Raw genomic sequence first — 12,500 nt, forward strand, 5'->3', positions numbered from 1 at the left:
ACTAGTTGAATCGGAGAGACCCGAACTCTCACGGGTATCATATAATTACTTAGCTTAGGCACCCTATGAGCAGGCCCGATAAAAGCCTTGTATGGCTTCTTCGATTTCTCGATAAAAAGAAATATGACCAACAGTGGTTCGAATGTATATACAAAGCATTTCTTTTTTGACACTTCTTACTATTAGATAGTGTCCATAAATCTCATGATAGGTACCAAAAGAGTCATATTGAACTTCGATAGGAACTTCTCTTGATGCAATGACCCGTTGATCTAGTCGCCACCGGAGCCACAAAGGACTATCTAAATTGATTCGTTTCTGCCGATAAGCTCCAAGTGCCTCATAGGAACTAGAAAAATGGGGTTCTTTTTCTTTTGTATACTTATAGTTATTATCGTCAATTTTTTGATTTTGATAGTTTATGTGATTCCAGGGATTATACCTATTTGCACAAATACCTCGACGATTTCCAATCGTTAATACATAAAGTCCCATAAGCATATCTTGAGTTGGTATGGAAATGGGATCGCCAATAGGATCGCCAATAGCTGGAGACAAGAGATTCATATGAGAAAACATAAGTAAACGAGCCTCCGCTTGAGCCTCCAAAGATAAAGGTACATGAACAGCCATTTGATCCCCATCAAAGTCTGCATTGAATCCCTTACGAACTAATGGATGTAAACAAATAGCACGCCCTTCCACTAAAATGGGTTGGAATGCCTGTATGCCTAATCTATGTAGAGTGGGTGCTCTATTCAGCAATACAGGATGCCCCTGCATAACTTCTTGAAGTATTTCCCATACAATGGGTTCTTTTTCCCGAATTTTACTTTTAGCAACTCCTATGTTGGAAGCAAGGTGTTGTCTGATTAGACCACGAATTACAATGTCTGGAAAAGCTCTATTGCTATTTCGCGAGGCAATCCGCATCGATGTAATGAAAGCGAAGGGCCCACGACAATGACGGAACGCCCCGAATAATCGACCCGTTTACCAAGCAGAGTCTCACGAAATCTTCCTTCTTTGCCTTCAATTATATCTGAAAACGACTTGTAAACTTTATTATGACCGTCCCTCATTGGTTGTCCACGGATCCCATTATCAAGAAGTGTATCCACGGCTTCTTGCACTAATTTCTCCTGACACATTACTGATTCCCCTGGCGTAGATCTGCTTGTTATTAATAGATCGGTAAGAGTATTGTTCCGATAGATAACTCTTCTATAGAGTTCATTAATATCCGAACTCATTAGCTTACCCCCGTCTATCTGAATGATCGGTCTCAATTCGGGAGGAAGCACTGGTAATAGGCACAAAACCATCCGTTCTGGTTCTACATTTGTTCGAATAAAATGCTTAGCTAATTCCATGCGTCTAACCAAAAAATCCTTTCTTCTTCCAATTTTTCTATCTTCCCATTCATTACCAGTGGGGCCCTTCTTCCCCTAACTCTTTCCATTCTACCAACGAATAATCTGTAATAAGTCGCAAATCCGGATCGGCTAATTGTTCTCTGATAGCACTTGCTCCAGTCGAGATTTCTCGATTTCGAAATGTATCGAAGCCTTGAGTAGTAAAAAAAAGTGGGATGCTGTATTTCCGGGATTGGATTTCATATTCGAATGAACCTCGTAATCGTAAGAAAGTAGGTTTTTTAGCTACGGTCCTAGCAAAAGAAAAATTGGGATAGGTTCCGATAGGATTTCCCCCCTTCAAAACCGGACGTGAAGGTTTCCTCTCATCCAGCTCAAGTAGTTACACCAAATAAAGATAAAGAAAGGGGTTCTCACTTTCAAATTTTGTTCTAGAAAACCCCCAAAGATCTACTCCTTACTCAAGTTCCCAGTCAGGGCCAACCAACATTTCATTGATTCATTCTTCCTTTTCTTTTAGTTAGATCTTTTATTTAGATTTTCTGAATTCCTTCTTCAATTACGACATAAATGAAATGTTAAATTCTTGAGTAGTCTACTTTCCTTCGAATGCTGAATCCCCTTAAAGAATACCTTGGAATTCATAAGGAATTTACTTGTCTATGTATCATTCCATTTGATCTTTTAGGTCTCTACTTCACCTCGACGGTTATGACATGATGCCCTTTAAATTAAAGCCTATATGCGATGAATAGGCCCTTGTAACCATGCCACATTTGCTTATTGGAACAGAATTTCTTTCTAAACTCAAAGAAATGGAATGCTTAATTCCACGAAAGAAGTCTTTTTCACGAGGTACAACTAGCAATTCCTATTTATCTCTTACGGAATCGACCATAGATCAATTCCCCTTTTATTTGGGAGTCTTAAATACACCCATAATTCTGAGCTTCATGTTACTCCACCAAGAGACATGTCAGAGTCAGGGCATCCCAATTGGATTGAATGGGATGACAGTTTCTTATTCCCAATCTGTAAAATAATAATTTTGATCAAATCACACATCGCAGTATACTAGCCTTCTAATTCTTTAAGAGGTTATCTAAAAGATTCGCGATATAACTAGGAAGACGTTTCAAATACCACACATGAGTTACTGGACATGCCAGTTTGATGTATCCCATTTGATATCTTCGTATCCGAGAATCAACAAACTCGACCCCGCATTGTTCACAAAATTTCGGGTCTTCTTTTTCATCTCCGATTACTCGATAGTTTCCACAAGCACAAATTCCACTTTTTATAGGCCCAAAAATTCTTTCACAAAACAATCCATCTTTTTCTGGTTTATTGGTTTTGTAATGAAAAGTATAGGGTTTTGTCACCTCTCCAACTATCTCTCCATTAGGTAGGATTTTATTGGCCCAAGCACTTATTTGTTCAGGAGAAACTAATCCAATTCGAAGGTGTTGATGTTTATATCGGTCAATCATAGAAGAAAAATTCTGATTCATTCCGATCAAGCTTCCTGCCTATTAATCTGGAAGTTCTTCTCAGATACAAGGAAATGATTCAATTCCAGAGCCAAAGATCGTAGTTCTCGAACGAGCAATCGAAAGGATTCTGGGAGCATCCTCGGGTTTAGGTATTGTTCCTCCAATGATCGTAGTACCAAGTACTTCCTGACGAGCTCTAATATGATCAGATTTATAAGTAAGCATCTCTTGTAAAATATGAGCAACACCAAATCCCTCTAGAGCCCAAACCTTCCATTTCTCCTACCCGTTGCCCCCCTTGCTTGGCCCTTCCCCTAAGGGGTTGTTGTGTAACAAGCGCGTAATGTCCACTGGAACGCCCATGGATTTTATCATCAACTTGATGAATTAATTTCAGGATATAGGACTTTCCTATTATAACAGGTTGTTCAAAAGGATCTCCTGTTCTTCCATCAAATATTCTGCTTTTTCCGGATACTCGGGTTCAAATACCCATGGATTCGCTGTTTGCTTACTGGCTTCATATAATTCAGGAAACACTAGTTTTCTGGAGGCCTCTTGCTCATATCTCTCATCAAAGGGTGCTATTCGATAATGCCTGTCTAGCAGATCCCCGCTAACCCGAGCGAGCATTCAAATATCTGTCCTACATTCATTCGTGAAGGTACTCCTAATGGGTTGAAGACCATATCAACAGGCGTTCCATCTTGTAAATAAGGCATATCTTGTCTAGGCAAAATTTTTGAAATGATACCTTTATTCCCATGTCTTCCAGCGACTTTATCACCTACCTTGATTTCACGTTTCTGTGAAATATATACACGAATCATTTCTGGATTATAACTGGAACCCCCCTTTTTCCGGATCCATCTCACATCAATAACTCGACCTCTGCCACCTATAGGCAATTTTAGACAAGTTTCCTTTGGCAGTGGATACCTGAATGCCAAGTATGGCTCGTAATAATCTATCTTCCGGGGCATAGGATGATTCTTTCGTCATCTGAGGCGTTAATTTACCTACTAAAATATCACCCGTTTCGACCCAAGATCCCAGCATCACAATTCCATTTCTGTCTAAATTGCGGAGTAAATGGGCTTCTAAATGGGGTATTTCATTAGTGATCCTTTCAGGGCCTTGGCTTGTCACATGAGTCTGAATTTCATATTTCCGTATGTGAAAAGAAGTATAAATATCTCCATATACTAGACGTTCGCTGATGAGTACCGCGTCTTCAAAATTGTAGCCTTCCCATGGCATATAAGCTACTAATACGTTTTTTCCCAAAGCGAGTTCGCCACCAACTGTAGCAAGACCATCCGCTAAAATTTGTCCCTTTTTAATGCAGTTACCCCGCTGAACCTGGGATTTTTGATGCATACAAGTATTTTTGTTGGAACGTTGATACATAACCAATGGAATGCTTAGAGTGTCTCCATTACCTGATAAAATTATTTTGTCAGTATCGGTATAAATGATCTTTCCCTCGTGTTCGGCTATAGCGGAAACCCCCGAATCAAGAGCTACTTGGCGTTCCAACCCAGTTCCAACAATGCACTTCTCGGACCGAAAAAGCGGGACTGCTTGACGTTGCATATTAGAACTCATTAAAGCCCGATTCGCATCATTGTGCTCGATAAAAGGAATGAGGGAAGCACCAATCGAAAAATATTGGAAGGGAAAAATGCTTCGAAGATGAATCTGTTCCCATGCAATAGTCAGGTATTCTTGACGGTATCGAGCTGGAACAACCTGTTCTTCCTGAATGCCCTGATTCAACGCCAAAGAATTTCCTGCCGATACCATATAGTATTCATCTCTACTTGGTGATAAATAAACCACCCGCACCTCTTTGAATCTCTCAGAAATTTCAAAAAATGGGCTTTCTAGAGACCCCCAATGACCAATCCTAGCATGAATAGCTAAGGATCCAATAAGTCCAACATTGATTCCTTCAGACGTGTCAATTGGGCAAATACGTCCATAGTGACTAGGATGTATATCTCGTATCCGAAAACTAGCAGTTCGCCCTGTCAATCCCCCAGGACCCAAATAACTCAATTTTCGCCCATGAACTATTTGTGTCAATGGATTAGTTCGATCCAAAACATGAGATAAGGGGTGTAGGCCGAAAAATGATTCATAAGTGGTTGTTAATGGAGTTGAAGTTACCAAATTATGAGGAGTCGGTACCAATTTATGCCTAATTGCTCCACATATAGTTCCTCGAACCACATTTTCTAAACGAACCAGAGCCAATCCGAATTGATCTTGTAACAGATCCGCTACAGAACGAATACGTTTATTTTCAAGTGATTCATATCATCAAGTGTACCCATTCCAAATTTCATTCCGATCAAATCATCCGCAGCTGCCAATACATCTCGCGGTAACAAAAATGTATTGTTCTGAGGTATATCAAGATTCAGTCTTCGGTTCATATTTCGTCGACAATCCTTCCTAATTCTCATCTTTGTTGAAAATTTCTTTTGTAATTCCTTACATAAGGACTCAGAAAATACCGGATCCCCGCCTACACAAGCAAATTGTTGATAAAATTCCAAAATGGCATTTTCTTTTGACCCAATCTTTTTTTTCTCCTTATCATTCGGGAAAGACAAGAAAATTTCGGGGTAGCAAACATTATCTAGAATTTCTCTTAGATTCGAACCCATAGCTGATGATGGAACTAGAATAGATATTTTTTTGTTTCCTACTCACACGAGCCCATATCCTTGCTTTTCGATCAATCTCTAATTCTGATCTTCCTCCCCAATCGGATATTATGGTGGCGGTATAGACCGAAATTCCGTTATGGTCCAATTCTGAACGGTAATAAATACCGGGGCTTTGCAATATTTGATTGATCACAATTCTGTATATTCCATTTACTATAGAGTTCCCAGGGAATTCATTAGAGGAATGTTTCCAATAAATATGGTTGTTTCTTGTATATCCCTACCGGTTTTCCAAATTAATCCCGCGGGTACATATAATTCAGAAGAATATGTGAGTGATTCATACACAGCATCTCTTTCTTTTATCAAGGGTTCTACCAATTGATATGTTTCCACAAATAATTGAAATTCAATTTCTTGATCTATATCTTCAATTTTTGGAAACTTATAAAGTTCTTCCATCAAGCCCTGATCAATGAACCTACAAAATCCCTCAAATTGTATCTGACTAAACCCAGGTATTGTAGACAGTCCCTCATTTCTATCCCGGAGCATCTTAAGTTTCCCATTTATTGCAAAAAATCCCATTATTGGCACATTCTTCATCGAACCAAAGGGATCGATCTAGCAATGATGGAATGTATATTCTGTTTACTGAATCACATGAAATTTTACCCAACTCCATATCATATATGTAATGTATCAAATACGTGTGAGGGGAAGAAAGGAATAAAGAGAATTTTCTACTCAAATTAAAATTTGCAACAGATACAAATTGATAAAACATTCCTGGAAACGTAATTATGCCGATTATACTTTTTTGGAGTCTTGTATAGAATATAAAAAGTCGTCCAATTTCTAACTATTATTATGATATTACAACCCGATTGGGCACTAGAAAAATAAATGATTCAAGAGTTGATCTCCTTCTCTATGAATGAGATAAAGACAGAATAATCAGGAACAGTACAGTATAGAGTTTCTTTTTTTTTTAGCACTTAACTTTTTTCGCCGATTCCATTGTTCAAAAAAGGATTCGTAGAGAAGAGAGACACTTTTACCCATTTGTTTTTTGTTAATAAAATTCGTGGAATATGATTGAAGTACGTAAGGGAGGTTGTATTTAGTAAACACTCGCAGATCTAGCTATCTAGCTATCCACATATCTCCTATCCCAGTTCTACTTGGGACAAGATGGGACGTGCTATATCATAATTTCAATTTTCGATTCAATGAAAAATTGAAACACGATAATTCCCTATAGGCACATATGGCTAAGATACCTGATTAGATATATCTGTGTAACAATTTTTGTTCTGGGGTTTACATATATACATAATTCTTGTTATAATGTAACTTGAATTGAAAAGGATTCATTATGGAAAAGAATTTATACTGATTAGTTGTGTATCAACTTTATTTTTATGAAACACAATTTTAAATCCAAGAACCCTTCGTGAATTCAAGTCAATAGTTAATGGTTCCAATTTGCCCTGCATTTTTCATTCTGTAACTGAAAACCCGCAATTTCTCTTGAAAGAGAAAAAGGGAGGGAAGTTTTTATGCGTTGTGTGTTTTGAGATTTGAGATACCATACAATCAATCGAAGGGAATCGACTGGATCCAAAAAGAAGATATTTTTTTAGATTTAGGAACGGGATAAAGAAAACGGGATTCAAGATGCAAATTCAATCAAAAAAGAAAATATTTCCATCTATTTATATTATATTGGCGGCATGGCCGAGTGGTAAGGCGGGGGACTGCAAATCCTTTTTCCCCAGTTCAAATCCGGGTGCCGCCTCATCGACAAAAAACTCGAAATCCTTTATTCGTTCTGCTGACATAACTCGCCGAATTTTTGCTCAGCAGAAATAGAGGAAAAAGACTAGGACTGTAAATCCTTGCCCCTAGGACCCGAGGGAGGATTATAGTATAGGAAGGGTCTGTCTAGCTATCAAGACTTACTGATTCCCTTCCACTACTAGTGTAGTGTCTACTGACTGAGTTTTGGGTTAGATTGGATAATCGGATGGGGAATCAAATTCGTAGTTGTGGAACGGGGGGATACCTTTATAGTATACAGACTCACGAGAGTCTCGAAATGCTCAGACAGCCAATCCATATTGGATTGGATAGAGAATTACCCTTTGTTTTATTTATAGAATAAAACAAAAGTTGAAAAAAAACTTCTTTTCGATAACCCCCAATATAGAGGTATGCGATAGGGGGTGATCTATCTTGATTGTAGATTGCCATGGCTCTTGCTTATGAAGGGCAAGAAAAGAAACCATAGGTCTTACTATTCCTACATGTTCCATTAATAACATAATACCAAGGGAGTAACTGCCTATCTTGCTTGTGCTTAATGCTTCCCGATTCTACCAGAAATCATATAGGAACTTATTATGTGTGGATTTATTGGATTGTTTCATCAATAGCGTTTGGTCAGAATGCCTTTTTGACTCTGCGCCATTGATTCCACTATTATTAGTGATCAATAATGTAAGAATTCCTTCATAGAGATAGGGGACATAATTCACATGGATATAGTAAGTCTTGCTTGGTCTGCTTTAATGGTAGTCTTTACATTTTCCCTTTCACTTGTAGTATGGGGAAGAAGTGGACTCTAGAGATACTACTAATTGGGTTGAGTAATCAAACTGTATTAATTATTTCATAGATCGTTCTGCAAATAGTTTTAAAATAAAAAGATTTCCATTTCAAAATTCTACTGGAATCCAGTAATGTAATAGTAATATATGAATAATAACCTTTCAATCAAACAAACATTTCAATGATTCCCATGTTCGTATTTGTAAAGTAAAAGAAGATACACATGAGATAAAATTTTTTACAACCGAACTCTTCCTAAATATTCTATTTCGATGAACTAACTAGTTCTTACCAGAATTTTATATGGATATTACAATGAGAAGCAACCGATCCCCTTTTTAATTTCTTTCCCTCTTTACTGTTCATGTTCAAAGAGGAAGTCGTTCTGTTATTACGTAGATACGTACTTTCTCCCGGAGGCAGCATAGATATAGTCGTTGTCCAACGAAGTACTACGAAGAATAAGATCTTATTTGGACGATTCGCATATTGCGCACTTACTCTTTGTTTTATACTCCTAGAAATCTCTTATTTATACTTTATCGACCCTGGTTTAAGCGTTCGAAATCCGTGGGATCTACTACTCTTTTTTTTCCAAATCTGAAGAATTTTCCATAGAAGTCTTTGGATCATCTGTCAACGGCTCAATCAATTATTTGTTCGGAATGCTAAAAAAAGTCTTACTTTGTTTCTTTTATTTGATAGAATAATTGATTTGATTCTTTCGACAAAGCCCGGGATCTATATTGGAAATAATAAGAAACCCAGTAATTATAACCGTAAAAGTAAGAGCAAGATTCGATTATTTCGGATTGATCGAAAGTAATACAAATAGATGGAGGGAAGAACTAGGGTTGGGGTGCTATTTAAATGTAAATTACATATATGTAATTTACATTTAAATATATGAAGATATATATTGTAGATTAATCTATATTAAGCCTATATCTCTTTATAGAATACAGTACAACTTTAGACAATACACTAATAGATAGTGTGGTAGAAAGGTTCATATATTTCTTTCTACCATACTATCGGATCTCATATACTGCTGATTCTAGTCCGCTCATTTCATTTAAGGCGCGGAATGCAAATCACTTTCATTTCTTCAATCATTGACTAAGAACTAAGAAGTCAAGCTTCATTCAAATTAATCATTTTGACTGACTGTTTTTACGTAGATAATAAGTAAAAAAGCAGTAGGAACTAGAATAAACAGTGCAGTAGCAATAAATGCGAGAATATTTACTTCCATAATCTCATCGTTTTTTTTTTTTACTTCACAATAACTCGGGATCTAATCCCATAGAGATGATAAATCTTCTCCTGTAAATTCAATGAGATGAATTGCATCCCGATGATATTTGATATTGAATCGGATCAATATCATGAATAACAATATCTGAGCTATCAAGTCGATTCATTGTCGAGAATTGAATAGTATAACATAGGAAGATCTTTTATCCATAACAAATCAAAAATTGGATTTCTGATACAATCAATAATCCCGCTGAATTTTTCATTCTTTCTTTTCTATAATCTACAGCCTTCCGTATACAATCATCTGATGAGGTATCATCTGACCCGTCTTCCACTTCTATTAGTCACAAACCCAAACAGTAGAAGTAAAATGGAAAAAAGAAGAAGTGCAGTTCTAAACTAACTAAGTTTTTTTATGATCTAATTTTCGTGGAAGACAAAGAGGTGTCATAAAGATGGATCCCGGTATAAAAGATCTAATATTTCGATAAATTCACTATTTTGGAGTTTGCTCTTTCTTCGGTAGGACCCCCTCAAATAAAATAGGAAGAAAAAAAGATTATGCATTCCCTTACTAATTACTAAGAGGGGTAGATCTTTGTTTGACCTCTCTTTTATTATAATTAATTCTATTTTATATTATAATAGCCGCGTTCCTTGGATTGGGACTGGGACATATATCATATCCAAAATTCAGTGTGCAACTTGAATAAGATAGATAGACTGTTTCCAATTAGGAATTGAGGTTACACAAAATAGGAGCTAGAAGAAAAGGCAGTAGTTTTAATATAAGCCGAAAAATCTTCTTTCGGGCTAACTATGTTAAGGTTAAGTTAATTTTGTATCGTACAATAAAGGAATCCAATTTGTATATGTGCTCCCGCGAAACGGATGTGTATTCTATTCCATTCCATGGATCAAAAGCAATCGAAAAAGTCAGACCAGTATGGTATCTCTTGTAATCCTGAATTGAATATGTTCCTACCAACAATTGTACCAATCTACCTATGTCTCTCCCCACGAATCGGTACTTGTTGAAGTAATTGAAATTCCTGTATTTGTTCGATGAGACACGAAAAAAAAAGAAAATAAAGACCCACGCCGGGAATTAGATCCTACTCCTTGTCACCCTCTTCACAGAAAATAGAGAGATGAATTGATGGATTCATCGGATCCTAGGTCGGGACTGACGGGGCTCGAACCCGCAGCTTCCGCCTTGACAGGGCGGTGCTCTGACCAATTGAACTACAATCCCAGGTAAATAAGGTGTACAGGATTCTTATGATTTCATTCAAACCATATTTCTATTTAGAATCGCCGTGCTGTAACAGAGACAGGAACGCTATATTGCTATTCACATGGATACGGACTTTAGTGAAGTGAGAACGACACGTATTACTAGTAATTCTAGTGCCATATCAAATCGATTGATAATAAATCTTTCAATGGTCAATGAAAAAATATTTTTTTTTCTTTACTTTAACCCCTTCCTTCTATTTACAGACTAGATTATTAGAAAGATTAGAATATGTGGGAACAAATAAAATAAATAAGGATATAACAGAAATTCTTTTCTTTATTCCCCCGCATCGGGCGTTTCTGGAGGCCAAATTTGTTATATCATCTCATGATGGATCGGCGAATGAAATTATTGGGCCGAGCTGGATTTGAACCAGCGTAGACATATTGCCAACGAATTTACAGTCCGTCCCCATTAACCACTCGGGCATCGACCCAGGAAGAATCCATTTTAGACTTATGGATAATCCACGATCAACCTCCTTTCGTAATACCCTACCCCCAGGGGAAGTCGAATCCCCGCTGCCTCCTTGAAAGAGAGATGTCCTGAACCACTAGACGATGGGGGCATACCCGCCCGATCGCCTACTATGCTCATAGTATGAACAGTTTTTTGGAATTGTCAATATAATGTAATGGTATGACTAGATCCGAAGAATCCTTCTGGCTTTCATGATTCCATCGAATTTCGTTTTTTTTATTCAAAAAGGATGCTGTAGAACTTGTAAATCTGAAAAGGGGTCAACAAGTAATCGACTTTTTTTTATAAAAATGTGGTTCAGGGTATGTGTCGAATCTCTTCATCACATGATTCGATGAAATATCTTGGATCTATGTCGAAGTCGAATTTGTGTTAATCAAGTGAATCTCGTTCTGATGGGAGTCAATAAGCGAAAATCTATTAGGGTCAGTCTTGAAACAATTCATTGCATTAATATTTATCAAATATAAATAAGCATTTTTTCCTAGACTTCTTAAGTCAAAATGTTAAGTCAAAAAAATTCTTGTTCCTGAATGAGCCGCTATTTATCTATATGTATATATATTATATACATAGGTACATGCAGTAGACTCATAGTGGCTAGTGGTGCATTCAGGAATTGAATCAAACGAGCCCTTTTAACTCAGCGGTAGAGTAACGCCATGGTAAGGCGTAAGTCATCGGTTCAAATCCGATAAGGGGCTTTTTCCACAAAACTCCAGTCTGAGTCTTCATTTTGGAGCGAAAAATAGAGATATTGTTGATATTTGTAATAAAAAAAGTAAACATCTGCATAAATAACATAAATAATAAGTTATTATTATATAGTAGTAATAAGTATAGTTATAAAGTTGAGCCTTTGTTCATTATCATGATAAGTCATCCCACTTATTGGGAGGGCGACTATGTCACTACAGGCTATACTCCTACTCATGTTTCATTATTCAATACTTTTTGTCTTGGGACATAGATAGTCTATCTACCCAACCCTAATTATGTTATGAATCGGCAAATACTCCTACTTTTCCATTATTCCATATTCCAATCAAATCCATGGTAAAGATTAGAAATCAACAAAAGAAAAAGTAAGTGGACCTGACCCATTGAATCATGACTATATCAGCTATTCTGATATTAAAAGTCAATAGAGATAAAATTGTATTGTAGCAGCGTACCGTACCGCCCTTTTTTATTTATTTCATTTCCTCGGGCTACGCAAGAATTTGTCGATATTTCCGATTGAATGTTCTTGTTAATGGATGCTTCATAGGAATAAATTGCTATTCCGTTCCTACAC

General features: G+C 37.0%; 4 non-coding genes and 1 pseudogene across 5 annotated transcripts in view; 2 read left to right on the top strand and 3 right to left on the bottom strand.

The window, feature by feature from the left end:
• The window catches only part of LOC147561193 (DNA-directed RNA polymerase subunit beta'-like), a 4,969-nt pseudogene extending 2,079 nt beyond the window's left edge, over positions 1–2,890 (bottom strand). The window contains exons 1-2 of the transcript XR_015233049.1: positions 2,456–2,890; positions 1–1,713 (exon numbers count right to left, since the gene is read on the bottom strand). The exon at positions 1–1,713 is cut by the window's left edge and continues 2,079 nt beyond it. The product of XR_015233049.1 is annotated as a DNA-directed RNA polymerase subunit beta'-like (transcript). The remainder of the gene's footprint in view (positions 1,714–2,455) is intronic.
• A 4,390-nt stretch (positions 2,891–7,280) lies between these two features.
• TRNAC-GCA (transfer RNA cysteine (anticodon GCA)) lies at positions 7,281–7,351 on the top strand. Its single transcript has one exon. It is a non-coding gene; the product is annotated as a tRNA-Cys (tRNA).
• Positions 7,352–10,604: 3,253 nt separating this feature from the next.
• On the bottom strand, positions 10,605–10,678 carry TRNAD-GUC (transfer RNA aspartic acid (anticodon GUC)). The gene has a single exon. It is a non-coding gene; the product is annotated as a tRNA-Asp (tRNA).
• A 397-nt stretch (positions 10,679–11,075) lies between these two features.
• TRNAY-GUA (transfer RNA tyrosine (anticodon GUA)) lies at positions 11,076–11,159 on the bottom strand. The gene has a single exon. It is a non-coding gene; the product is annotated as a tRNA-Tyr (tRNA).
• A 676-nt stretch (positions 11,160–11,835) lies between these two features.
• TRNAT-GGU (transfer RNA threonine (anticodon GGU)) lies at positions 11,836–11,907 on the top strand. The gene has a single exon. It is a non-coding gene; the product is annotated as a tRNA-Thr (tRNA).
• Positions 11,908–12,500: the final 593 nt, after the last annotated feature.

This window comes from Eschscholzia californica, unplaced genomic scaffold (assembly GCF_041429995.1).
Source record: "Eschscholzia californica isolate CP2 unplaced genomic scaffold, dmEscCali1.0.p SCAF_166, whole genome shotgun sequence".
NCBI classification, from domain to species: Eukaryota; Viridiplantae; Streptophyta; class Magnoliopsida; order Ranunculales; family Papaveraceae; genus Eschscholzia; species Eschscholzia californica.